Source organism: Nomascus leucogenys, chromosome 7b, assembly GCF_006542625.1.
Source record: "Nomascus leucogenys isolate Asia chromosome 7b, Asia_NLE_v1, whole genome shotgun sequence".
Classification (NCBI taxonomy): domain Eukaryota; kingdom Metazoa; phylum Chordata; class Mammalia; order Primates; family Hylobatidae; genus Nomascus; species Nomascus leucogenys.
This window is the reverse complement of record NC_044387.1, coordinates 109644917-109672317: the sequence shown is the minus strand read 5'-3', so window position 1 is coordinate 109672317 and position 27401 is coordinate 109644917. Positions and strand designations below refer to the sequence as shown.

At 40.5% G+C, this 27401-nt stretch overlaps 1 pseudogene across 1 annotated transcript; it reads right to left on the bottom strand.

Moving 5' to 3' along the window:
* Positions 1–291: 291 nt before the first annotated feature.
* LOC100596774 lies at positions 292–2529 on the bottom strand (annotated as a pseudogene). Its single transcript, XR_122284.4, has one exon. The product of XR_122284.4 is annotated as a heat shock protein HSP 90-alpha-like (transcript).
* Positions 2530–27401: the final 24872 nt, after the last annotated feature.

Sequence of the window (27401 nt, the reverse complement as noted above, 5' to 3'; positions counted from 1 at the left end):
AGCTAAACACTTTAGACCACAAAGTTAGCAACATGTTACATACTTCTTACATCTGTTAAAATAAGCCAATGTGAAACTAAGAAAGCATTGCTAACTCTGCTTTAGTGCCTAAGGTATCACAGCATCACTTAGAAGTAGACAGAAATCTTAACTTCCCCTTATAGTAGTTGTTGTCATGCCATACAGACTATTTAATGTTAACGAAAGTGAAGAAAAACATCCTTGAAAATATATTCTCAGAGGAACTGTAGAGTACCGAACAGGTAAGTCATCCCTCAGCTGGAGGTTGGTCTACTTTTCCATGTGTGATGTGTCGTCATCTCCTTCGAGGGGCAGCATTTCTTCAGTTACAGCTGCACTGGTATCATCAGCAGTAGGGTCATCTTCATCAATACCCAGACCAAGTTTGTTCATCCTGTAGATCCTGTTAGCGTGTGTCTGGGGATCTTCCAGCCTGAAGTCGGAAGACAGGAGAGCAGTTTCATAAAGCAAGATGACAAGATCCTTCACAGACTTGTCATTCCTATCAGCCTCTGCCTTTTTCCCTAAGGTGTCAATAAAGGAATGGTCAGGGTTTATCTCCAGGTGCTTCTTTGCTGCCATGTAAACCCGTTGTTGAACTGTCTCTCAGGGCTTGAGCTTTCATGATTCTCTCCCTGTTTGCTGTCCAGCCATATGTGCTTGTGACAATACAACATGGAGACGTCACCAATTGGTTTGACACAATCACCTTTTCAACTCTTTTCTCCAATATGTCTTTCACGATTTTTCAGAGGTTCTCAAAATTTGTTTGTTTGTTTTTCCTCTTCCTGTTTCTTTTTCTCTTCTTCATCCTCTGGAAGTTCCAAGCCCTCTTTGCTGACTGACACTAAAGTCTTCCCCTCAAATTCCTTCAGCTGCTGGACACAGTACTCATCAATGGGCTCGATCGTATAGATCACTTCCAAGCCATGTTTCCAAAGACATTCCACAAAGGCTTAGTTACCTACCTGGTCCTTGGTCTCACCTGTGATAGAATAGATATGTGTTTGGTTTTCCTTCATTCTGGTGCAGTAGTTCTGGAGAGAAACCATCTCATCACAGAGGCAGATGTGTAGTATCTTAGCAGCTCTGAAAGCTTCTTCTGATTTTGAGAGTCTCCGTGTATTCCAAGCTTTATGTTTTTTAGAGAACTGCTCATAGAACTTCTTGTACCTCTCTTTACCTTCTGCCAGTTCAGTAAAGAGTTCTAAGCATTTTTTGACCAAATTATTCCTGATAACTTTCAAAATTTTGCTTCATTGCAACATCTCATGGGAAATATTTAGAGGGAGATCCTCCGAGTCTACCACCCCTCTGATGAAGTTCAGATATTCAAGGATTAGCTCCTCACAGTTATCCATGATGAGATCTCTGCATGCAGACAATTTGATGTTGTTCTTTTTCTTTCTGGTTTCCAACAGCTCGAAAGGAGCACGTCGTGGGACAAATAGAAAGGCTCTGAATTCCAACTGTCCTTCAACTGAAAAATGTTTCATTGCCAAGTAATCTTCCCAGTTATTGGTCAAGCTCTTGTAGAATTCTCTGTATTCCTAATTAGTAATGTCATCAGGATATCTGGTCCAGATAGGCTTTGTTTTGTTGAGTTCTTCTTGATCGATGTACTTTTCCTTAATCTTCTTCTTCTTGTCACCATCCTTCTTTTCTTCTTCTTCTTCATCAGAACCAACATCTTCAATTTCAGGTTTGTCTTCAGACTCTTTCTCTTCTTTTTCCTTTTCTTCTTCTTTGTCTTCCTTTTCTTCAGCCTCATCATCGCTGACTTCTTTATCATGTTTCTTCTCCACAAAAAGAGTGATGGGATATCCAATAAACTGATAATGTTTCTTCACAATCTCCTTTATTCTTCGTTCCTCCAAGTACTCCGTTTGGTCTTCTTTTAGCTGTAGGATAACCTTTGTTCCATGACCCATAGGTTCACCTGTGTCTGTCCTCACTGTGAATGATCCCCTTGCTGAGGACTCCCAGGCGTACTGTTCATCATCGTTATGTTTGGTGATCACTGTTACTTTCTCAGCAACCGAATAAGCAGAATAAAAACCAACACTGAACTGGCCAGTCATAGAGATATCTGCACCAGCCTGCAAAGCTGCCGTGAACACTTTGGTCTCAGACTTGGTGATAGTTCTAAGGTTATTGATCAAGTCAGCCTGGTCATTCCAATTCCAGTATCCACAATAGTGAGTGTTCGATCTTGTTTGTTTGGTGTAAGGCTAATATGCAGCTCTTTCCCAGAGTCTAATTTACTGGGATCCGTCAAGCTTTCATACCAGATTTTATCCAATGCATCTGATAAATTTGAAATGAGCTCTCCCAGAAAGATCTCTTTGTTCAAATAGAAAGTATTGATGATCAATGACATCAACTGGGCAATTTCTGCCTGAAAGATGAACGTCTCAACCTCCTCCTCCTCCATCGGCTGGTCTTGGGGCTGCGTTTCCTCAGGCATCTTGGCTAAGGGACCACACGGGCTCCATAGTGCAGCAGCACCAGGACACTGAAGCAACTCTAAATATCAATAGCACTTCTATACACAAATAACAACTTCACTGAAAAAGAAATCAAGAAAACAATCCCATTTATGATAACACTAAAAACAAAATAGTTGGAATAAATTTAACCAAGGAGGTAAAGATCTGTAGGCTAAAAAATACAAAACATTAATGACATAGATTGAAGAAGACATAAATAAATGGAAAGATATCTAATGTTTATTTATCAGAATAATTGATATTGTTAAAATGTTTATACCGCCCAAAGCAATATGGATTAATGCAATCCTTATCAAAATCTCAATGGTATTCTTCACAGAAATAGCAAAAACAACCTTAAAATTTATACAGAACCACAAAAATCCCTGAATAGCCAAAGCAATACTGAGAAAGAAAGGCAGTTATCACACAACTCTATTTAAAATTATATTATAAAGCTATAGTAATCAAAGCAATGTGATATTAGCATAAAAACAGACACATAGGCCAATGGAACAGAATACAGAGCCCAGAAGTAAATCCAAATATATATAGTCAACTAATTTTTGACAAGAACTCCAAGAGGACACAATGAGGGAAGAAGAGTCATTTCAAAATACGGTGCTGGAAGGCCAGGCACGGTGGCTGAAGCCTGTAATCCCAGCACTTTGGGAGGCCGAGGTGGGCGGATCACGAAATCAGGAGTTCCAGACCAGCCTGGCCAACATAATGAAACCCCTTCTCTACTAAAAAAAATACAAAAATTAGCTGGGCATGGTGGTAGGCACCTATAGTCCCAGCTACTTGGGAGGCTGAGGCAGGAGAACTGCTTGAATGCAGGAGTTGGAAGTTGCAGTGAGCTGAGATTGTGCCACTGCACTCCAGCCTGGGCAACACAGAGAAACTCTGTCTCAAAAAAAAAAAACTATGGTGTTGGAAAAACTGTATTTCCACATGCAAATGAATAAAACTGGATGCTTATCTTACTCCATTCACAAAAATCAACTCAAAATGAATAAAAGACCTAAATGGAAGACCAGAAATTATAAAACTCCTAGAAGAGAACATAGGGGAAAGTGGCAATAATTTTTTGGACATCACAATTAAAGCCCAGGCTACAAAAGCAAAAATAAGCAAATGGGGCTACATCAAACTAAAGATTTTCTGCACAGCAAAGGAAGCAATCAACAAAGCCTAGAGGCAAATGACAGAGGTGTAGGAGATATTTGCAAACTGCATATTTGATAATGTGTTAATATCCTAAATTTAAAAAATAACTCTTACAACCCAATAGCAGAAAAACAAATAACATGATTAAAAATTGGGCAAAAAATGGGACAGTTCTCCAAAGACATAAAATTGGTCAACAGGTATATGTAAATGTGCTCAATATCATTAATCATCAGTAAAATGCAAATTAAAACCACTGTGAGATACCACCTTATACCCGTAAGCATGGTTGTTATCAAACAGGCAAGAGCTAACATGTGCTGTCAAGAGTGCAGAGAAAAGGGAAGCCTGGCACACTTTTGGTGGGAATGTAGATTGGTGCAGCTCTTATGGAAAACAGTATGGAGGTTACCATATGACCCAGCAATCCCTCTTCTGAGTCTCTAGGCAAAGGAGATGAACTCACCCTCCTGTAAAGATACCTGCACTTCCCTCTTCATTGCAGCATCATTTGCAACTGTCAAGATACGGAAACAACCTAAGTGTGTGTTAATGGACCAATGGGTAAAGGAAATGTGGCACGTATGTACAATGGAATAACATCTGGCCTGAAAAAAGGGAGATCGTGCCATTTCCCACAACATGGATGGAACTGGAGGGCATCCTGCTAAGTGAAATAAGCCAGACACAGAAGGAAAATACTGTGTGCTCTCAGTTATACGTGAAATCTATGAAACGATAAATCGGAAAGGTCAAATATGCAGAGGGAGAGAGAATACAACCGTGGTTACCAGTGTGAGAATTTGAAGAGAAAGGAAATGGGGAGATGTAGGTCTAAGGACACAAAGTGGTAGACACAGAGGATGAACAGATGTGTTGGATGGACGAGGGTAGAGTTTTCGTGGACAACGTGAGGATTGCAGTTAACACAATTGCATGATATTTGTAGATTTTAGCTGCTTTTGTTACACACAAAAAAGTAACTGTGAGATGGTAGATATGTTAATTTGCTTCACCATAGTAACCATTTTACTATCTATATGTATCTATAATATGTCTCAAACCTCAAATATGTACAATACAATTTATTAAAAACAAGACAAAATATAAACAAGGTAAAAGAAACATGGCTAGTGATTGGTATATGCAACTTCTTTCAAAAAATCTTGGAAGATAATTAGCAACAAATGTTCTGAATGTACAAAACATTGCTTTAATTTACAGCACCATAAATGCCCTAAATTAAGAAAATGCCTTTATCTTTTATTCCTCTTGCATTAGAAGATGTTATAGATGGTAGTAATAATAAGACTGTCTTGTTTTTCTAAAGCTCTTTATAGTTTTCAAGGCACTTTCAGAAATTGTGATTTCTTCTTCACAATAAGCCTTTAAGGTAGGTCTTGCAGACAGTACATGGTAATTACGGTGCAGACTTATCTAAGAACTCCAAAATAACAGGAAGTGCAATTGCTGTGAGAGAGTAAAACCAAATCGCTAAGTTATAAAAAGACACAACATCTCCTAGGCCCAAAGTATCAGCTTCCTAACTACATATTAACCATTGATAATAACATATATGTTAGGAAACAAAGAAACAAAACCCAGAATTTCAACTGACGGTGGCCTAAATGATAAAGCCATTTAATGGTCTCTCAGGGCAAGCTGTTCAGACGTTCCAGGGCTAAGTGTGGCTCAGCAATGCCACCAAAACCCAGGTTCCTTCTCAATTTCTACTGCATCATCTTAAGTGTGTTGGCTTGATTTCTTGCACCCTAAAATGGTGGCACTGCTGCAAGCCCAGTCTCATGTCTCCAGTAAAGGCAGGAAGAAGGGAGAAGGAATGGCCCCAGCTGTCCCTTCTGTTAGGAATGCAGAGGTTTCCCTCGAAGGGCCCAGCAGTCTTCAGTTGGTCTGCTATTGACCAGAACTACCAAAAAGCCATCCCCAGCCTCAAGAGGGACTAGAAAGCAGGCATTAGCTCTCTACTTGGAGGAGACAAGGAAGAATGAGATTGGCATTGGGCATTGTCTCAGCCAGCCGAGAGTGTCTGTGGCAGCTTGTAAGGAGAAGGCCGACAAGCAGAGCACATAGCTCCGAGAAGCCACACCCCATAATGTGTGCTCCGCTGTGGGCAGTGAGGGGCTGGAGGATGGGGCATTCTGCAGAGTGAGAATCTGGCTGGGGCATCTGGTAAACCGTCACCCAGGAGTACCCACTTCTCTTCGCTGTCATTCCACACACACCAAAAAGCCTTTTTGGTTCAAGTTCAAGCTTCTCAGGAAACTTGAAACAATGAAGTAGATGTCTATGTAAGAACAAGCTAAAATGTTGAAAATAAATCAGTCATCAGCTTAGCTTATCTATCCTGTGAATTTAGATTTGAGAAGTCCAATTTTTTTACTCTGATTTTTAAAAATTGTATTTGTCTGCTGCCATTGGCTGATTTCTGGACTTGCAAAACTGAGGACCAAATCATGAACCATGTTATATTTGCCAAGAAAATGAGCTTGCTCAAATTACGTGGGTTAGGGTCTACATGAATCCATTCCACATTTGAATTATATCAGGCATGTCTTTTACTAGCTGGCCTATCTCTTCCAAATTTTAACAGAAATAATTGTGCCCATTTTGTCAATGAGAAAATGGGTTCAAAAAAGTTTAGATCTTGTTTCACACATTCAGTAAGGTACACAGGGCATAAACACAGGTCCTCCATGTCTCCAGGAAAATACCCACCTTAAAATTCCAAGAGAACCCTTTTTGGTATCCATTTTCCCTCTGCACCTGCTTTCTCTTTAGCTCTGACAGGAGCTGAAGTATCCTTTAGCCTCCAGGTATAACGAGTGCGGAAGGACTAGAGCGTACAGCAATGGGAGGGGATTGGTGCAAACAGCGACATTGCAATATTGAGTAAGATGACCTGTGCTACTTAAAAACCATCCCAGAGAGGCAATGGCAACCCCGCAGCATGGAGGGAACAAGCAGAGAGCCCACAGTCATCAGTCATCGTATTTGAACCAAAGATGGGATGGACCTCCAGGCTGCTTAGCTTCACCCCCAGGCTGCTTAGCTTCACCCCCAGGCTGCTTAGATTCTTGGTCACTTACGGTTTTATGCATGGAGGCTTCTCTGTCATCAACATAATAATATTCTAAAATGACCAGTAATACACATAAATATATGCAGTGTTACATTTTATATTTTGTTATATTCTATAATAGAACTAAAATGCTGTAGTGTCCTTTTACTACATCAAGTGTTATCATGGAGGCTATTTAGGTGTCGATACACATTTCAGGACACTGAATTTCTAAGGCTGTTACTAGAGCTGAAAGAGGAGTATTTTCACAAATCAGAAAGGTGCTAAGGTTTTAGTTCTGAATATGTGTCTTAGCAATAATAATGCAATTTTTAATATCCAAAGGCGTCTATTGGAGCAAGTCTTGATCATTAGAGTCAGATTCAGCCCTGCAATCCCTGTGCACAGAGATAATCACATTTCTACAAGTCATTCATTCACTCCACAAATATTTATTAAGCATCTGCTATGTGCCAGGCATGATTCCGGTCACTAAGGACCCCGTGGAGAAGATGGGAGACCAGGCTCCTGCTTTCCTGGAGCTTTTGTATGGAGGAGATGCTAAACAAATCAGTAGATAAACAGGGGAAATTCAGGCAGTAATATGTACTAAGGAAGATGACGGAGCAGGCATGAGGGAGAGATTCTTCAGCAGTGGACCCTATGAAGAACTTTCAGAGGAAGCGACATGAAAGCTGAGACTGGCAAGAGTCAGTCACACAAAAAACCTGTGGGAAGACACTCCTGGAAGCTGTAGTTACAACCTTGCAGCTATGGAAATCTGTCAGTCAGTGTTAGTAACAGGGTTTGCATCACAATTTTTTTTTTAAAAAAAACAAGAAAACAAAATATGTGTTGATGTGCTGGGCTAGATAGACTGTGTCACTCTGTGGTACCAGCAGGGCACAGGCCTCTGGGATAGGGCTGATGATTTTATGCAGGAGGAGTGTTGCATCTCAGAGACATAATCCCTCACACACAGCGCTGGAGAGTTTATAAAGACCTTTTACATTGATAATTATGTTGTCTGGTGGAGATCAATTTTGGCAATAGCCTTAAGATAATTAAATTACAAATGAAAGAAAGTCCAGCTCAAATAAATAGAAATTTATGTAATTACCCAAGAATCTGGGAGTTTCTAGTTTCGGGCAGAGGTGAATTCAGAGGCTAAATAATAGCTACATAGTCTCTCTGTCTCTCTATTTCTTTCCTTGGTTTCCTCTCCACTGCTTTACTCTCGATTATGCTCTACCTGTGTGGCAACAAGTGTGATCTCCAGTACTCCAGGCCGTCAACCCCCTCCTGTGCGCACACCTCGCTTAGGGACGGGCAGAAGCACCCTTTTCTGAGAGCTGCAGCGCACCTGCACGGTGCGGCCCTCGTGGGTCAGGCCTGCGTCACGTGTCCATCACCACTCCTGTGGCCAGGGAACACATGGAACTCCCGTTGGCCAGGACTGGAGCCAGGACCACAGGGGCTGAAAGTGAGATGCTTGATCCTCAGAAGGAAAGGAAGGGGTGCTGGGCAGGCAATGGAATGATATCCACCAGGAAACGACACTCACCTTCTCCACATGTGAGGTTAAGAGGCTGGCTCAGCGTTACACAGAAAACCTGGATTTCAAATCCTAAAAAACAGAGTTCTTCCTACTCCCATGGAATTATTGCTTCTATATAAAACCCAGTATGAAGCCCCAAGATAATTCAGTTAAAGAGAGTGGAGGAAGCACCTGATGAGTAGTGTTTTAAATGAACACGTGCTTCACCAAGCTGTGTGGCTTTGGTGGAGTCAGTAGCCCTGTCCTTTCTTACAGGCTTGTAAAGACTCACCAACCACTGGTTTCACAGTGGTTTCACCTTCTTTTCTTCTTTCCCTCCTCCCTTCACCCTAATCACTCACCGTTCTCCGCACTCACTGTATAGAAGTATAAATTAACAGGAATCTGGAGAATCCAGAGCCCATTTTTACCATCTCAGTGTTTGTAATCCTCCTAGAACCCAGGCACCCATGGGCAAGCCTTCTGTGTGTCCATCTACGCACGTACATGAGTGAACTGGAAAGCTCCAATACCTTGGAGAAGGTTGTTCCTACAGTCTCATAAGCTTGGGTAGAGTTTTCCCTGACTGTGAGTGATTTGTTTGTACGTGGTAAGTCAGTGAGGAGTGAAGCCAGACTCCTATGCAAGTGAAAGTCTGGGGTGTGATGGGGTGAAAGGAGCTGGGTTTCATTCCTCCTGATGAATGGTTTTATTCCTCCTGATGAATGCACACACTACTGGAGTCTTCAGCTTTCCTTACTTTTAAACAAGGACAAGTTCACCTGCCATATCTCTATGGGAGTCTCGAGGTAACTTTAGGACAATGGGCAGGAGGAAGCAGCACCAAATGTTTCGTGAAAGTGGCCAGCACAGCCAGGCGCGGTGGCTGACACCTGTAATCCCAGCACTTTGGGAGGCTGAAGGGGGCAGATCACCTGAGGTCGAGAGTTCGAAACCAGCCGGACCAACAAGGAGAAACCCCATCTCTACTGAAAATACGAAATTAGCCGGGTGTGGTGGCACATGCCTGTAATCCCAGCTACTCAGGAGGCTGAGGCAGGAGAATGGCATGAACCCAAGAGGTAGAGGTTGCGGTGAGCTGAGATCACACCACTGCACTCCAGCCTGGGTGACAGAGCGAGACTCCGTCTCAAAAGAAAAGAAAAGAAAAGAAAAGAAAAGAAAAGAAAAAAGAAAGTGGCAGGCACGCACATTGCCCCCTAGGAAATGGTTCCATGTGGTACAGACACAGCCGTCTACAGGCTGAAAGATCAGTGTTGCCTACAGCAGTTAAATATAGTAATTCATGTGTGCAGGTGAATTGGAGCCAATATATGCTCATTTGATAACTTTAACTTATTTCTATTTATTAAATATGTTATATTTTTAGGACTATAGAAAACAAAAACAAAAAGTCAACTCCAAAGAATTTTGGAATTTGTTTCTACCATCCACAGGTTAGTGCAGATATTTGCATCCCTCTTTGTTAAGAGTGTTAATCTTGAGTTGCACGGGCTTGGCAGCTAACCCCAAAGTCCTCCCCACATTCCTCCACGGAGGCTCCGAGGGCAGATGGAATGGACACAAGCATCCAGCCCTCCTAAACCACAGCTTCTGTGGAGGAGCTGCTTCTAGCGCCTCAGGAGCGCCCTCATTCAGGAGGAAGACTTTCATGGATTTGAGGGTACCTCTTCTAGACTTAGGGGCACTGTGCCACACAACTTGTGCTTTGAGCAAGGCAGATGAAAACACATTTTCCTCCAGAAAACAAGATTAAGAACATATTTAGGGTTGCACAAAATACAGCTCACTGCCCAAAGCCTTGCTGGATCCTGAAAAATATTTTACTAACTTATACATCTATTCTAGGAGACTTCTCTGTGCCTAAACTTTTTTTTTCCTATCTCACACTTTGTGTGGCAAATGCTCCTCCCTTGTTTGCTGACCTTCAGAATCATTCTAAGGCAGCACGTGTTCATGTGAAAACTGGCAGCGAACCGAGGCCTGTGCCCTGTCAGCCGTCTGGCCCCTGAACCACTGGCTTCACTCCAAGGACCCGCGTATTGCTTTTTGGCCTTGCAGGGTCACCAGGCAAAGACCTTGCATTCTGAATGGACAGAAATGCCCAGATCTAACATTTTCCACCTCATCTACAGAATACTCTTCCTTGTCTGTTTGCGTACGGTGCCTTCTATTTTTCTGATCACTTACTGGACTGTGCCCTTTCTGCTCCCCTTCCCTGAATTCACCTGTTAACCCTGATGCTGAACACAAGCGACTTTTCCAACTTCATTCAAAGAACTTCTCGTGAGAAAACCAGGCTGTCAAGAGAGTCTCCCTTCACCCTTATCACTCACCGTTCTCCGCACTCACTGTATAGAAGTATAAATTAACAGGAATCTGGAGAATGCAGAGCCCATTTTTACCATCTCAGTGTTTGTAATCCTCCTAGAACCCAGGCACCCATGGGCAAGCCTTCTGTGTGTCCATCTACGCACGTACATGAGTGAACTGGAAAGCTCCAATACCTTGGAGAAGGTTGTTCCTACAGTCAGATCTTCAGAACCAAAGCTGCTGGAGATGTTCCCTGGTATTCAGCTTCTTGGCAGTAAATCTTACTATCTTTCTTCTTTTTTGCCTTGTTTCTTCCACCTTTCTGTCCTTCCTTCCCTCCTTCCTTCCTCCCTCCCTCCCTTCCTCCCTTCCTTCCTCCTTTCCTCCCTTACCTCCTTGCTTCCTTCTTTTCTTCCTTCCCTTCTTCTCCTTCCTTCCTTCCTTCCTGTCTTTCTTCCTTGCTTCCTTCTCTTCCTCCTTCCCTTCTTCCCCTTGCTTCCTTGCTTCCTTCCTGTCTTCCTTCCCTTCTTCCCCTTCCTTCCTTTCTTCTTTCCTTCCTTCCTTCTTTTCTTCTTTCCCTCCTTCCTTCCTTCTTTTTTCTTTTTTCTTTCTCCTTCCTCCCTAACTTCTTTCCTTCATTTCTTTTTCCTTTATTTTTCCTCCTTTACTTCTTTCTTTCATCTCTGTATCTATCTCTATTTCATCTATCTTATCTATCTATGTATCTATCTATCTATCTATATCTCATCTATCTATCAATATCGAAACTATCTATCACTAGTGTCATATCTGAATTTGGGGGAGTTATGCTTTTGATATCTAATTGGTAGTTCAGAGTTCCTGCTGGTGATGTGAGACAAAATACTGACATTTGGCCTTTTTTTAGGGCAGCATATACGACATTATTATGGTTTCTTAGCTTCTTAGGCTGAAATCTTTTTTTATTATGGATTTTTTATCATTGATCATGGTTTTCTTTAAATTATTACAGAATTCTACCTAAAAATCAAAGCTCCCAAATGCCTACTTAGTTTAATATGCTTGAAGAGAGCTTTTCAGATCATAATAGGTTCATGAGATTTATCAAGTGATAAAAAATCAGGCTGGTTAATTAGGTTTGAAAGGAATAAAATGCATTGAGATGTGTAGTTGTTGAAATGTGTTCTTGTCAATGATGATTACATGTTAGGTCAGCTTTAATATTTATGTCATTATAATAATTTATATTGTCAAGGTGAAACATAAAAAGCTTCAATAGGCATGGTCATTAAATATTACATATTTTACAGTTGTTCAAGGAAGGAAATTACATGATTGGCCCTGACTCACATGCATCGATAAGAATGTGCATTTTAAAATGGACACAGGTATAATTTCCACTCCAGGTGGTAACGATGCTCTGGGTTGCTGAGTGGCTCTATTCTTAGGTTCTCATTAGCAGACATTCTGAAACTGCTGAGATTTCCCAAAATCACAGTTCAGACAAGAAGTTAACAAGCCAAACAAGGAAAAGCACATAGACATTTTATTCACAGAGAGCAAGTAGAGAAGCTGTCCATGCTTCCATGTGAATGTTTAAAATCCTCGGGTTGAATTCGAGCCGGCGTCTGGGCTCGGCGGTGGCTTCCAGCATCCTGACTCGCTGGAAGGAGCACGCACCTGACTTCTTGGCCCTCGATTTTCACCTCCTTATTCTCCACTCTGCAGCCTTGCTGCCAGACCTATGTCCTACACACTGGAGCCGGGTTTCCACTGACATTAGGAAAGGTCCTCTGGATTCTCACGGGATTAACGAAATCTGACTGGCATTTCTCACGCTGATGGCTCCTTCCTTTAGGTGTGTGGCATTTCTCACCCCCAGGGAAGAAGCCTTTGAGGAAAGGGTTTGTGGTGAGCCTGGGCTATCAGGTCATCCGGCTTTCTAATCCCCACACCGCGCTAGACTCCACACAACCTGCAGAGGTGGGTTAAGCTGACAGCACTCCAGTCATTTGAAACTTAACTGGGGTTATGCCTACAGAAATCATTTGTCCTGTGCGCCTAATTGATACCTGTCAAGAGGCTGGGGCAAGATTTGCCCCCGAACATAAGGAATTATTTAGACATAAATCTGTATTTTAACTTCTAGTACAATGCCCCATGGAGGAAAATATGGAAGTTGAGCCCTGCCCCAGGCAAATTATCTGCTTTATCATTATAATTATCATGAATAAAGCAATTGTTTTCTTTTAATTTGTGGGAGGGGTTTAATTTATATATATAGTAATTTTAATCATATTTATATTAATAAAATTTTGGTTTATTTCCATAAAAATAGCTAGCATTTATTGAATACTTTCTATTTCTGGGATTTGTCTTAGGATACCTATATCTTTATCTATATCTATTTCTCCTCACGCACATGTACATACATGTATATGTAGACACACATATCTTAAGAGCATAGATGGAGCATATATATATATATGTATATATTTATATAATCCCAAACCCCCTGGTAGTCTATTGTGTTCATTTTACACATAAGAAAACTGAGCCACAGAGATGGTAGAAAATACTCCCCAATCATAATAGGTTGATTCCCCAGATCATAGTACGTTCATGAAATTTATCAAGTAATTAAAAAAGGTCACTCAGTAAGTGAAGGAGCTGGGACTTAAGCCCAGCTCGCCTATTGACAATCTACAGGATCATAAAGAAAATAGCCATAGTTACTGAACAATAACAGAAAACATTTATATGGAAATCAGCCTGTAATTGACACTACCCAAAGCACGTGCCTTATATAAATTCATTTAATTCTCAAAGCAACTTAGAAGATAGGTATTATTATTATTGTTATTCTCATTTTACTGATGAGGGAACAGAAAGGGTGAGTAGGTTTCCCAAGGTCACACAGTGGGTGAGGAGAGGATCCTGGGTTTGAACACTGCAGTCTGGCTTCAGAATCTGACACTGTACTGTCTTATTATAAATACTAAAACTGAAGTAGTATTAATATCTCATTTATTCAAATGATAACAGTTAGGTGTATTGATCAACTACAGTGGTCCAGGCTCTGAGTTAGGTTTTTAGCAAACTTTATCTGCCTTAATTATTTTAAAAACTCCCCAAAGTAGATATCTGGAGTCTTTTTTTTTTTTTTAAATATACGAGGAGGAAGAGATTAGGGACAGTAAATAACATTCCCAATGTCACAAAGCTAATAGATGAAGAAATGGAGTTCAATTCTGAGCTATCTGCTTCTAAGACTTACACTATCTTCTCCACATAACATTGCCTTTTGAGCTTCTCCTCACAGTCTTTTTCAGTAATAGTGATCATGGATGTTTTTACAAAGAATAATGCATTGGGAATATTAAAAACTCACAAAATGTTGATTGTTAATCTAAAAACCAGCAAAACTAAACTAACATTTCCTTAAGAAGGAAATGTATAAAGCAGTAAAATTTAACTCCAGTGAAAGATATCAGTGAAAATAAAGTCAACTGAAAAACTAATTTATCAATGAATCAACAAGAAACTAAATAATTAAAAATTATAATTGGCACCACCATGTTTATTTATTAAGCAATTTTGAAAATAAGCACATATATATTATTTTGTGTTTCATAAATATTATATAAGTATACATACATTATTGATACTCATTCAAAATTCGTCTTTGATAAATGGCTTGTCTAATTGATTTTCACTCTAAATGATATTAACCAAAATCACATTTTTCCAGTTTGAAAGCTTACTTATAAATAACCAAACTAATTATTTTCTTCTTTGTGGTGTAACGAACTTTTTTGACCTAATAACACCCCCAGGACACTCTTTTTTACATCTGTTCTTGGTTGCTCACATGTGCACATGTCTGTGAGTACACAAGAGAAAGGTTATAATGCCACCGATCTCGGGGATAACACGCTATTTACCAGTGGCTTCAGTGGGCGTGGAGAAAGGTGGTAATGCCACCGATCTCAGGGATAACACGCTATTTACCAGGGCTTAAATGGGCGTGGAGAAAGGTGGTAATGCCACTGATCTCAGGGATAACGTGATATTTGCCAGTGGCTTAAATGGGCGTCACTGCTTCATCAATCATCTTTTATTTTTCCAGCTGCCCCATCAAGAAAGCTGCTGAATGAAACATGCAGTCATTTAAAAACAACTGAGGACGGCTGTAATACATAATGAATAGAAGACATGATTCTTGAGCACTTGAGGAAAATGAGATATGAATAGGACCCCATTTTGAAAAATATGCATAATATCAAGATTAAACTAAAAAAAATGGGACCATAGTAACTTTCACTATATTATTTATTAACTCCTGGAAAGTCTGTATCTAAAATTTTGCTTTCTTATCAGCACTTGCTGGTCATTGTACTCCTGTAGTCAGAAGTGGGTAAATTCTCAGACTTGGAATAATGTTCTTAGGAATAAATGCAGTTGACATATGTAAATTCATAAGTCCAATCTCTCTCTCTCTCTCTCTCTCTCTCTCTCTCTCTCTCGATAGAATCTCGCTCTGTCTCCCATTCTGGAGTGCAGTGGCGTGATCTCAGCTCCCTGCAACCTCCGCCTCCCAGGTTCAAGTGATTCTCCTGCCTCAGCCTCCCAAGCAGCTGGGATTGCAGGCACCTGCGACCATGCCCAGCTAATTTTTGTGTTTTTAGTAGAGATGAGGTTTTGCCATGTTAGCCAAGCTAGTCTCGACCTCCTGACCTCAGATGATCCACCCACCTCGGCCTCCCAAAGTGTGGGATTACAGGCATGAGCCACTATGCCTGGCCCCAATCTCTTTCAATGGATGGCCTTAAATTGTTTAATCATTCCCTTTATTTGAAGGTAGTCAATATTTATTTGAATTATTTTGAGATCAATATGTTGACTTGTAAATTATTTCTTTTCATGTCTGTGAGTAAGACATTTTTATTTTACGACTTTTACTGCAGCCATTTGTCCTTCTTCCCTTTAAACGAAGTCCAGTGTTTTGAAGTACATAATGGATCACCTTGAGTATCATTTTTGCAATTGGAATGTTTGTTAAGATGACATTTTCTAAAAGAAAGAAATCTCTCCTTTGAAGTTATTTCTTTAAATGATGCTCAAATGTACCTAAATGGCAGAATGATTGTCATCGTCACGTAACGGTGAAAACAAAACTGTAATTGAAAATTGAAAAATACAGTGATCCTGTGTTGGAAAATATTTATACTATTCCCAGATTGTTCATTTTATGCAGAGAAGTTTCAAGGCAAGGAGGAGAGCATTTCTTCCTGAAAGAAAATATTGTGTGAAGTGATACAATCTCCTAAGAAAATGACATAACAAAGATCATGTGAACACACGTGATCCAATATCTGGCACTAATATTGGATTTAGTATATTTCATATAAATCAAAACTTTAGATCTGAGACCTAGTAAAAGTTAAGATGTCAGCCCAATAGCTTGAGTTTCAATGCCCAATAGTCACTATCCTGCTTCTAAGTAGTAGTTTCACAACACTATGCACATAGCTTTGATTCTAAGTTCTCCCAGAAGATTTATGCTTTCCTGAAATATGGGCAACGCCGTAATGTCTCATTTTAATTCTTCACACACTGACTTTTAGGATAATTATACTTTTTATCTCAATGCCACAACATTGATTATCTAGTTTGTGGATTACTCAAGCATTGCCTCAGCCTTGGTCTCCTTAAATTTTGTCCCTTTCCCTTTGTAGATCGTTTATTGGAAAGTACTGAGGAATAGAGAAACACCTGAAGCTAAAATAAGTTACTGCTGCCATAATTCACACTATTTCAAGATTGTATATCAAAGTTTTAATTAGGTAGGATGAGACATTATAGTCTGTCTCAATTACTTACTGAAAACCACCCCAAAACTTAGTGGTCAAAAGCCACAGCAATCATATATATTACTCATGAATTTGCTAGATGGGCAGGGCTTGGTAGGGACAGTTTGTTTTTTGTTCCAAGTGGCATATGCTGAGACAGATTGACTGGGGACTGGAGGATCTACTTCCGAGATGGCTCACTCATGAGCTGGGAAGTGGGCGCTGGCTGGTGTCTGGACACTCATAAGTTGGGAAGTGGGCGCTGGCTGGTGCCTGGACACTCATAAGTTGGGAAGTGGGCGCTGGCTGGTGTCTGGATACTCATAAGTTGGGAAGTGGGCGCTGGCTGGTGCCTGGACAATCATAAGTTGGGAAGTGGGTGATGGCTGGTGCCTGGACACTCATAAGTCGAGAAGTGGGTGATGGCTGGCACCTGGAGGCCCAGCAGGCCTAGGGACTTGGACTTCTACTCCTCTTCACATGGGCTTTTCCACAGGCCACCGGGGATTTCTCTGACTGCACGGTGGCTACGTTTAAAAATTGAGTTTTTTCAGAGGCAGAAACTGGACACTACCAATTTGTTAAGACCTAGGTTGTCATCCCTTCTACTGTATTCTATTAACCAAGCAACCAAATTGTTCAGATTTAAAGGAAAGGACCTAGATCCATTTTTTGATGGAAGGCAAGTCAGAGAATTTGGAATTGTGTTTTAATATCACTAAAAAAGTACACTAATTTTTTAATTCTATTTTTCAGATATTCAGTTTATTGATACATTTGCTATCCCTAATTGCTATAAATAATTTCAGGCTAGCCATACCTGGTATTTCAGTGTAATAAATAATTAGAAACAAAACTAGAAACAACACAGATATTGCCTTCTCCTGTTGAACACCTGGGATATCGTATATATTTTAGTTACTGTATTTCAACAAAGGTCTACAGAAACTACAGTGGGTTAGGGAAAGCCAACAAAATGAGTAAAAGAGACAGAGTATACTGTATAAGTACAAACTTTAAGAAGAAATCTTTGAAATTAGGTTTAGGTATGACATAATAGTAATAATATTAGACATTCACTGGTTGGTTTAACATACTTCTAAGTTAACACGTGAAAAACTGTTTAATCCTATTGGCCATCATGTGGAGCTGGCACTACTATAATTCCCTTTTACAGAGGCAGACAGAAAGGCACCATGGTTAAATAACTGTCTAATCTGGTAAGCAACAGAGCTGGCATGTGATCTTTTCATCCAGTTCCAGAGCCTAGCCTCTTAACCAGAGAGAACCTTATTCTCCTGGGCTGAGTTCTCCAATTCTCTCTTCTCCTTCTTCAGTGTTTTATTGGCATGACAAGTGCACTACTGAATCCTAGAAAAGGCTGTCATACAAATGGTAGAAACTTAAGAATATCTGCTAAGTATTTGGCATATTTATACAGAGAGCAAAAAGACTTTGGGGCAATTCAAAATGTGAAAAATGAGTGGAGAAAACCTGGGCAAGATTCTGGAATACCTCTGTATTAATCTATTCTCCCACTGCTTTAAAGAGGTACTAAAGACTGTGTAATTCATAAGAAAAGAAGTTTTTTTGGCTCATGGTTCTGTAGGGTATAAGGAAACATAGCTGCTTCTGCTTCTGGGGAAACCTCAGGAAACTTCCAATCATGGCAGAAGGCAAATGCGAGCCGAATCACTTCACATGGCTGGAGGAGAAGGAAGGGAGAGAGCAGGGAGGTGCCATACACTTTTAAGCAAACGGATCTCACAAGAACTCACTCCCTATCATGAGAACAGAACCACCGGGGATGGCGTTAAACAATTCATAAGAAACCATCCCCATGATCTAATCACCTCCCATCAGGCCCCACCTTCAACATTGGAGATTACAATTCAACATGAGATGTGGTACGGGAACACAGATCCAAAGCATATCATTTCTCCCCTAGCCCTTCCCAAATCTTATGCCCTTCTCACATTGCAAAATATAATCATGCCTTCCCAGCAGTCCCCGAAAATCTTAACCCATTTCAGCATTAACTCAAAAGTTCAAGCTCTCATCTAAGATAAGGCTACTTCCTTCCACCTATGAGCCTGCAAAATCAAAATAAGTTAGTTACTTCAAAGATATAATGGGGATACAGGCATTGGGTAAATACTCCTGTTCCAAAATGGAGAAATCAGCCAAAAGAAAGGGGCTACAGACCCCACGCAAGTCCAGAACCCAGTACGGCCGTCATTAAACCATAATGTTCCACAATAATCTCCTTTGACTCCACGTCTTGCAACCAGGGTTCACTGATGCAAGGGGTGGGCTTCCAAGGCCTTGGGCAACTCTGCCTCTGTGACTTTGCAAGGTTCAGCCGCCATGGCTGCTCTCATGGGTTAGCATTGAGTGCCTATGACTTTTCCAGGCACAGGGTGCAAGCTGACAGTGGATCTACCATTCTGGGGTCTGGAGAATGGTGGCCCTCTTCTCACAGCTCCACTAAGCAGTGCTCCGGGGGGACTCTGTGTGGGGGAGCCAACTCTATATTTCCCCTCCACAGTCCCCTAGTAGAGGTTCTTCATGAGGGCTCTGCCCCTGCATCAGGCTTCTGCCTGGAAATACAGGCTTTTCCAGACATTCTCTGAAATCTAGGTGGATGCTCCCAAGGATCAACTCCTGCAGTCTTTGTGCCTGCATACTTAACACCACATGGAAGCTGCCAAGGCTTACAATTTGCACCCTATAAAGCAGTGACCAAGCTATACCTGTCTTTTTGAACCACAGCTGCAGCTGGAGTGCCTGGTATTCAGGGCACAGTGTCCTGAGGCTGCACAGGGCAGCAGGGGCCTGGGCCTTCCCCAGGAAACTATTTCATCCTCCTAGGCCTCTGAGCCTGTGATGAGAGGGTCTGCCGTGAAAGTCTGTAATATTTCTTAGAGGGCTTTTCTCCTTTGTCTTGACTATCAGCACTTGCCTTGCTTTTGACTATGCAAATTTCTGCAACCTGCTTGAATTTCTTTCCTGAAAATGGGCTTTCCTTTCCTACCACATGGCCAGGCTGCAAATTTTCCAAACTTTTATGCTCTGCTTCCCTTTTAAATATAAATTCCTGCTTCAGATCATTTCTTTGCTCACACATATAAGCACAGGCTGTTACAAGCAGCCAGGTCAGATCTTGAATTCTTTGTTACTTAGAAATTTCTTCTGCCAGATACCCTAAATTATCACTCTAAATTCAAAATTCCACAGATCTCTAAAGTAGGTGCACAATGCAGCCAGGATCTTTGCTAAAGTTTAACAAAAGTGACCTTTGTTCCAGTTCCCAATAAGTTCCTACTTCCGTCAGAGTCCTCTTCATTGTCCAAATCATTCCATTCAACTGGAGGGAGTTGCCACACACTTTTAAGCAACTAGATCTCATGAGAAATTGCTCATTATCTCAAGAACAGCAGCACCAGGAATGGTGCTAAACCATTCATGAGAAACTGTCTCCATAATCCAATAACCTCCCCCCAGGCCCTACTACCTTCAACACTGGGAATTACAATTCAACCTGAGATTTAGGTGGGGACACAGATCCAAACCATATCAACCTCCTACATCTGAGAGGTGAGGATCTTGATGAGAGTGGGTCAGAGGGAGGGGACAAGTTCTTGCTCTTACCAACAGATCAGGTGCCACCACTGGGCAGGGCACAGCCTCAGTAGACACCAGGAATAACAGTATCAGAAAAATGGGGCCCTCATGGAACTTAATGTCTCACTGCTGCACCAAACCGTGATGGGAGACGCAGTATAAAAAAACCAAAATTCTCCCAATGATTTTTTCCTTTTCTGCTTTCTTCACTACCTTCTGCAGACTACCAGATATTCAAGCTATACGGAAAATGTAGAGCAAATGTAAACTCCCCTTTATTCATGGAAGCTGCATCTGAAAGAAATGAACAGGAATCCAGGCTGATCTCCACCTAATGAAATCTCAGCTTGTCTGACCTAAGCTAATCCTGGCAAGTCACGGAGCATCTTTTCTTATCCAATCACACACCTCAAGTGTCTCCCTGGAAGGCCACTCCATCCTCACTTCCAAACACGAATTCTCCTTAGATTAAGCTAGCCACAGTGACCCCACGCCTCTAACAGCCGATTGGTTGGGGAAACTAGGCTTTGTCCATCCAGGCCAGCATTCCCCATGTGACAGTTGTGGGTCCATAAGGAGGCACGTGTCCTATTTGGTTCAACCAGATAGAAGTAAAAGGCTTTCATGCTGTGGAAGATGCTTTCTCTCTTCACCAAAGTTGAACAAGGAAGCATGTATTTCTACTTGGTGCAGGCAACCATAGTGTAACAAAACAAAGCAGGAAAGAGACAAAAAATCAGTAAGCAAAACCAGACTATTTGCAGAGTATCACAGATGATGTTGGAGCCCCAACTTCCACAAAGGTCACATATACAACATGAATCACAGCAGCTGATTGCAAGAGAATGCAAATAAAGAACCCATGAATAGGGGTGCCTCTGGATAGAAGACCTGGGGATAAACAGCAGAACTAGGTACATCTGAACAAGTGTTGCAAATACAACCAGTGTGATTTTCCCCATAGTTTCTACATTTGACTTTGAGAGGCAGAATAATGAATTATTTAGAACATGGATTTTGAACGGGTTGGATTTGAATTGGAATGCCAGCCTTCTAGCTCTTGTGCTACTGGGATACTTGAGCTACTCATTTAATTTCTCTGAGAATTACTTTTCTAATTTCTAAAACAGGGTTATATCACCTAACTCAAAGGCATGTAATGAAAATTGAATCAAATATTAAATAAATATATTTAGAACAAAAATTGATATATCAAATGCTTACTAAATGTGATCTGCAATTATCATATATTGTTACAATATTTATATCAATTATAATTATAATAATCTATAATTACATTTTTTAAAATTAAAATACATATTTAAGATATTCAAATTTAATTTATCCCAGATAAAAATCAACTGTATATTCTCCAAATTACTACTGATAAGAGGAGTAGACATATAACCAACTTGGCCCTAATTTTATAAAAGAGGAATTACATCATTACATCTACATTAAATATTCATTCATTTCATAAAGAAGTATTAAGCACCAATTTTTGGCCCGGTGTAGTTTTATCACAGAGGCTATAGAAATGAATTAAAACACAAAAACAAAGAATAGGGAAGTTTTGTCCTTTATGACACTTTCTAGCAGGAGACAAGAAATAGCAAGAGAAGCAATATAAGCAAGTAAATACACGGCATGTTATGAAGTAGTTAGTGCTTAGGCATGAAGTGTAATAAGGAAGGGCAGCAGGGAACACTGGAGGGACTGGTGCTGCGGGTTTAAATATGGTGGGCAGGGAAGGCTTGACTGAGGTGGGGATTTTGTGGAAAGACGTGAGGAGGGCAAGGAAGTGACACATGTGACTATCTAAAAGACCAGCGTCCAAAGCCGCAGGAACAGTGGAAAGTGCCTGAGACGCGCGTGTGCCCCGAGGCCAACACGGCTGGAAGAACTGACCAAAGGGAAAATTCACACAGAGGTAAGGCAAGCAGAAAGTGTGGGCATTTTTCAGTGATTTTAATGACTTTGGGTTTACCCAGTGTAAAATAGAACCCACTGGAAGGTTTTAAGCAAAGAATTTTAACTCACAAAGAAAATACACAATTGAGGCTCTCAGTTAGAGCTTCCAATTCAGATACGATTTAATTCATTTTTCTGTAACAATTTTAGAGATCTTAAAATGTCAAAACGGACATGTTAGAGATTGTAGAACCTGGAATTTAGGATGTAAATGTGTTGATGTGTTAGATGAGTGTGAAAGAGAAAGAGTGAAGTCAAGGACACCTCTACAAGGATGATGTTAACTTTTGTCTGAGCAACCGAAAGAATGGGACCGATTTTAATTTAGACAGAAGAAATCGAGATGGCTCTCTGGGAGGCAATTAGGATTCTGAGACCCAATTAGACCTGGATCAAAGGACTAAGGGCCAAAGCCCTCCACCATTTAGAGGTCAGAGACAAAGCAAAGCAGCAAAGGTGGCTGAGAAGTGGTCGGTGAGTTAGAAGTAAAACCAGGGGCACGTGCAAGCCAGTGGTCAGAGGGATAGGGGAACTCTGCCAGGAATGAGAGGTGACTCTGTTCAGGGCTTTTCCTTAGTTCAGGTAAAGACAGCATTCTTTGTCCCATGACCATAAAAATTCAGGCTCTCAGACAATCTGAATGGTGAGTGAGACAGGGTTTTATTAGGTGAAAAGGAAGAAAAGGGAGAGGCAGAGACTCTCGCTAGGCCAGAGTTCCTGCTAGAGCGCTTCCCACCAGCAGCTTGAATCCCAGGTTCCACCTTGGGAAAGAGAGGCCAGGCTCCTCCCTGCTGCAAACATCGTGAACTTCCCAAGGCTCCACCTCAGTGGCCAGGCTGGTTGGAGTTTCTCCAGGGACCCCCTCCCACCTGGCTGTCTCAACTCCACCTTTGGAGGTGACTAGCCTCCAACCACGAGATTCAAAGTACAGTGTTTGTAGGAGAATGGTCCAGATGCAGCAGCAAGGTGCCAAAAAGACATCTCTCTCACTTTCAAGAAAGGCTTCAGGGGACACAGTATTCTCAGAGCAGAAAGCCACCAAAAAACAGTTAAGACAATGTATTAAGGATACAGAGGATTGAATGAAAGTCTGATTACATGAGAGCTTCTGGGGGCACAGAGTAAGGGTTTGAGGTGATGGGAAACTATAAGTTAAGAATAATATTACAGTGTAAATTCTGAGCAGGCGAATCAGAAGCAGACGAGAGGCCAGGACACTAGAGAAAAGTGGGAAGACTCGGCTTCTTGTGTGCCTGACATAAATAGGGATAAACAGTGCAGTGAGAGTAGTCACGATGGAGTGAGGCAGGCAGTGGTTGGGAGACCTGGTCAGGAGTATTCAGAGCTGGGAATGTCCCACCTGACTTCTACAAATAGAGGCCTGGAGGTCAGTGAAGGGACGGTCAATCTGCTTCTGACTAGAGGGCTCCTCCCTATGATGGATGAACTTGCAAGCATGATGGTGCGGAAGGGAACATTGAAAGAGAGCACACAAATCAATTGCAGAGATTCTTTCTGAGTAGTAGAATCATAGATTGCTTTTTCTTTGTTAGGGTTCTCCAGAGATATGAAACCAATTTGTGTGTGTATGTGTGTGTGTATGTGTGTGTGTGTGTGTGTGTAGAGAGAGAGAGAGAGAGAGAGAGAGAGAGACAGAATTGGCTGATGCAATTATGGAGGCTGAAAAGTTCCCCCAATCTGCCATCTGCAAGCTGGAGAACAAGGAAAGCTGTTAGTAGAATTCAATTCAAGTCCAAAGAATGGAGAAGCAGCAGTACCTATGCCCAAGGTCAGGAAAAGAAGGATGTACAAGCTCAAGCAGGTGCACATTTGCCTTTGCTGTTCTGTTCTTTGTTGGTTGCTTATTTGTTTTTATTCTATCAGGGCTCTCAGTGGATTGGATGACGTCCACCCACTGATGAGGGCAAGCCGTCTTTACTTAGTCTGCTGATTCAAATGCTGCCCCGTCTGGAAACATGCTCACAGAAATGCCCAGAAATAATATTTTACCAGCTATCTAGGCATCCCTAAACCCAGTCAACTTGAAACATAAAATTAACCATCACATCTTCTTAAATTCATCTTTTTGAGAAGAAATCGTGTTTATAAATCAGCATAAAATAAAAATGATGGGAGTAAATCAAATAAAAATATTATGAAAGGCATATGGATGGAAGTTGAACAAATCTTCTTAAACAGAAAAAGCAAAAAAATCCCTAAACCTAATTCCAGATTTCTTAATTTTTAGCTTCTGAAAGGCAAAATATTTTTTCAGCTTTATATGTCAACACCTAACATGAAATAGGCACCAATACACATTTGTTGAATGAATGAAGTGTGATGCTTACCTTGAAGAGAGAAAACCATTAACCAGAAACGACAATTTGAACTCAGTAAAAACAAAAAAAGCTATTTTTGCATAGTCCAATTTAGTTACAGAGCATATTTCTCAGGATAAAATATAAATTTACATAGGAAGGGTTTGATAATACATATCATACCCGTAAGGAAGGGTGGATATGACTGGTGTACATTTCCAAGCTTTTAAGAAAGATGTCATGTAAAAGACAATTGAGTGCATTACATCAGATCCCCTGTTGACGTTTCTCAGGCAAGATATAGAATTTGAATCACCATGGTCTTCAATGCGTATCTACTAAGAGTAACCACATTATTGAGTCTGGGGACATTTTATTGTTCATGTATTACCATATATTATTGATTGTCATCATGGTTTTTAACTCATGCACCTTTTCTCTAAGAACTCAGGCTTTGAAATTCATAATCAGGTCCTCAGTGGTCAAATATGTTTAATCTAATGAATTGCTTACACTACACATTTGCATGCTGGATATACAATTTAGTTTCTAAATTAAAACATTCTGGGAAAGCTCAAACAAGAGCACTAAATTTTAAAGTTTTCTGACCTTCTGAAATCTTTTATGAGCTGTATTTCAGTGAAAAGGACAATTTAAGCCTTGGGCCTAGCACATTTGTATTCTTTGAAAATGTTCCCAAAGTCTATATCGATATATTATGTGTACATTTGAAATGAGCTTCCACACTTCATAAACCTATGTTCTGTATTAAACTTCATCTGGGGAAGTCTGTACCAGTTTTCTAGGGTGTAAAGTGAGGGAAAAAATGAATCTTGTTTGAATTGATGTTAGCTTGCTTATGAAATGGCCTCTTGGGGCATGAAGGAGAGTGGCTGGAAATTTGTGTCTGGAAAAGAGGCTGGAGTCTGTTAAAAATTACCTCCAGATAAGAGGAATGAGCTAGGTAATGAAATGATTTCAATCATATGAAACATTTGTTTTTAATGTAGAAGTCATTGGACATGAGAATTGTCTGCCTATAGTGCTTTCTGCCTGACAAGGGATTTCCTGCTCTTAAAGTATCCTTTCTAAATTTCTATTGAATAGTTTGCCAATGCAATCCAGAAACCTTGTTAGTCTAAGGTGAGAAAATCGGTATTAACTTTGCTTGTGCTAACACTTCCACTATTGACCTAAGATTAAAAAGCCAAAAAAGGTTTCAACCTAGAAACCTACTTGAAAATAAATGACACCTGTTTCAAGAGAAGGGGTATCTCACTACAGGCTAGTAACAAAAGTCCTGCTAAATTTTGACTATGTGATTTGATTTTCATCGTGGACATCATAGTTTTCTTTTTTGTTTCGAATTAAAAACATGCAATATTGTAATTCTCCACAAAATATAGATAATACTTGTAGCTCATTGTAAATGCACTGTTCTTTTCATGATGTACACTAAGAAAATCATTAATCTCTGAAAGAAATATATACATATATATTTCTTGAGGTGGAGTCTCACTGTCACCCAGGCTGGAGTGCAGTGGTGCGATCTTGGCTCACTGCAACCTCTGCCTCCCAGATTCAAGTGATTCTTCCTGCCTCAGTCTCCGGAGTAGCTGGGATTACAGGCACCTGCCACTGCACCCGGCTAATTTTTGTATTTTTAGTAGAAATGGGATTTCACCATGTTGGTCAGGCTGGTCTCGTACTCCTGACCTCAAGTGACCCACCTGCCTCGGCCTCCCAAAGTGCTGGGATTACAGGCCTGAGCCACCGCACCCGGCGTGAAAGGAACACATTGATTTTAACTTTCGTCACTCTACCTCTTGTTTTTCTTGCCTGATGCTCCTCTGTAGCATGGCTTCTGTTTTGTTCAGAATATAAGTAAATTAAAAAGGAAAAAAGCTTTTGACTCTGTCATCACAGGAATATTTGAAAAATTTATAAGTTTAATTGGCAGCTTTATTTGCAATCAATTTACATTTTTATTTCCCCTGAATAATAAATTCAGAAGTTGGATAATAAGTGTTTCTCCTCGAGTGCTATTTGCATACAATATTTCCTAATGTTCATGGTAATTTTACATTGAAAAAATATCACTAGCAAAGAAAAAATAAACAATTTTTAGAATTGGAAAATGTCCAGTACTAGGATTTGTAAATCTTCCTGTTTATTAATTCTGTACCTTTTTAGAAGAATCCAAATGGCATGATCTGGCCTTGTGATCAACTGCTTTCACCTCTAGGCTGGCCCAGAAAATATATATATATCTATTTCTTCTTTTGTGAGTCAGCATGCTATAATCACAAACCCAATTTCAAGTCCACTCTATAGGCTTTCACCAGAATTGACAACTGTCAGTCAAAATCTCACCACTAATATGACCTTTTCACACCAACATAAACACTTGTGCTACAATTTTGGATTTAGCTAGAGGGAGAGGAAGAGAGGTGAAAAAGAGAGAGAAAAGCAGAGGAGAAAGAGGGAGAGGAGGAGGAAGAACGCAAGGCAAACAGGATGAAGAAGGAGAAAGAGAAGGAGAAAGGAAGAGGCAGAAGAGAAAAAGAAAAGAAATGAAAAGAAGGGAGAAGGAAGAAAATGATGTCTGAGTTGAGAAGGAAATAAAACGAACCAGCCTTTTGATATATATATTTTAAAGATCCAGTAGTAAGAGAAATCATAGAAAGTGTAAACAAAATCACACATATAGCAATTGTTTCTGAAGTACCAAATTCTCCAAATTCAGCCTTAAATTTTTTTGTTTGTCCCCCATGTGGGTTTCTGGGGCAGGGTAGACTTTCAGGCTGTTCCTTGCAAACATGTTTGGCCCTCTGAGTACACAAAGCAAAATACCAACTAATATGTTGCTGTGAGCATGCAGTTGATAATGCTCCTTGTTGCTTATTTAAGTACAAGACCTTTAATGTTTAAAACATTTTCTTTTTAAAGAAACATGTGTTTTTAAGAGTATTTGACATTTTCATGACGTTTCTTCTTCTTTAACTTCCAGCCTTCAGTAAAATGGCG